The sequence below is a fragment of the Myotis davidii genome, unplaced genomic scaffold (genome assembly GCF_000327345.1).
Source record: "Myotis davidii unplaced genomic scaffold, ASM32734v1 scaffold1286, whole genome shotgun sequence".
Taxonomy (NCBI): domain Eukaryota; kingdom Metazoa; phylum Chordata; class Mammalia; order Chiroptera; family Vespertilionidae; genus Myotis; species Myotis davidii.
Window position 1 is genome coordinate 415,404 of NW_006296619.1, and position 2,260 is coordinate 417,663.

Consider the following 2,260-nt stretch of genomic DNA (forward strand, 5'->3'; position numbering starts at 1 on the left):
CACACACCCACCCACACACACACGAGTCACTCTCAGCATTGTATTTAGAAGATCCAGTTCTTCTGGATCTTCTTCTCCAGTAAATAAGGTTTTCTGTCCTCCTCCCCACCTTCCCACCTTCCCACCTTCCCACCTTCCCACCTCTCACCATCTTTCCATGGTCCAAATTGCATTCCTTTCTAATCCTCTACTACTCTCATCCCAATTCCCAGCTAGTCATTCAATTCCTTCAGAGGCTCAACTCTCAGTCTCAGTTGTGGTGACTTTGACCAACAGCCTTACAGGTGTACTCTGAGATTCTCAGATTATAAAGTGCCTCCTGGTTTCTTCCATAAATCCTGCAAACCCACCCTCAGCCCTTCTAGTCAGCCATCCCTTACTCAACTGAACTATCTTTGAGGCAGTTGCATTTTACTTACACAGATGTATAGAGAATTGTTTAGAAGGGCTTTGTCAAGATTTCTAAGTCCTTCTCTCCCATAGACCCCCCCCCCCCCGAGATTGTTTTGCTTCCCTTTCACATTATAACTTCTGAAAACAAGAGACTCTTCTAAGTTTCAAATCCAATGACGAGCAAATCTTTGAACAACTACTGTTGTCTGAAAGTATTTGAACATTTGTGGTTGCTCAAAAGTAAACAATTACAGCTGTTTAAAGTATTTAAACAACAATTTTCAAACTTGCGTGAAACATGGCTTAGGCCATTTTGGATATTGAAATTCTATTGAGAGACCGCCTCACTTTCATGACACGAGTGAAGTTGGTTAGTGCCCATTCCGCAGTAGGAACCCATTGGAGTCATCTGGGAAGGCTTCAGAGAGAGGAGGAGCAGGGCTGGGCCAGGAGGAATGAGGAAGGCGGGGCTCCATGGAGGAGATGGGGAAGTGCAACAGCCTCAGTGAGAATTAATCTCAGTCATTTACTAGGCAAAAGGTGCATTGGAAAAAAGTAGGAAATCTGATAGTTACTCAACCTCTTTGAGCCTCATTTTCCTCAGTTTCTGTGAGGGCTGAAAGACAATGTGTGTCAATGGCACACTTCTGGAAAAGGGGTAGGCACTTGATACAGTAGTCCTCCTGTAGCTGCAGAAGATACGTTCCAAGACCAGTGGATGCCTGGGACCATGAGTAGTACCAACTCTATAAATACCATGTTTATTCCTATACCTATAAAATTTAATTTATAAATTTCTCAATTTAATGGATAAAGGATTCATTCCTACTATAGATATTAGCAACCTCAGATATGATTTTTTGTTTTCCTTATTAAGTTGAGAACTTTCACCTTTTCAATTAAAGCAGTGGTTCTCAACCTTCTGGCCCTTTAAATACAGTTCCTCATGTTGTGACCCAACCATAAAATTATTTTCGTTGCTACTTCATAACTGTAATGTTGCTACTATTATGAATCATAATGTAAATATCTGATATGCAGGATGGTCTTAGGCGACCCCTGTGAAAGGGTCGTTCGACCGCCAAAGGGGTCGCGACCCATAGGCTAAGAACCGCTGAAGGGAACACTTTACGGCTTCTCTTTGGCATATCTGAATTGCCAGCATCACTACTCTTGCACTTTGGGGGCCTTATTAAATAAAATAAGGGTGACTTGCACACAAGCACTGCAATACCACGACAATCTGATAACATAGAAGGCAGTGGGGGTCTCAGGAAATGTTGAAGGCTAACAGAGTAGGAGATGGGGCAGGATGGGGTGGATTTGGGGAGAGAGAAAGGAGAACAGGCAACCTCAGCTTTCTGAATCAACTCTGATGGGACTTAGTAGACTTTTTAATAGACAAATACCAACCTTAGCAGATGGTGCTCCCCAGCCTGTTACAGCTGCAGTGGAGACAGAAGATCCTCTGGGCCAGCCACGTGGGGGAAATTCTGGGACTCACTCTCACTCCAGCCTGTGTCCATCAGGTTCTCCTCCTCAGAGCTGTTTCTGGGATAGCCACTCATCCAGATTTGATGACAGGACACACACGTAGGATAACAGAATGTAAAACTCAGGACCAGAGCTGTGAACACATTCCAGTCTTGTCAGTTTATAAAGCTAGCTAGATGCCTCCTGATCCCACGTGGATTTGGAGGCTCTGGGGAGGTCCTTAACCACCCCTACCCCCATATCCTCTCCAAGGGTCCTGGAAGGTTCAGACTTCAGGGAAGAAGAGATTTTCCCCTATAAATTTTGGTCACATGCTTTGGTCTTGAGAAGGAGGGAGGCTAGAGTCTCCTTGAGGAGTTGAACTTTCAGTTCA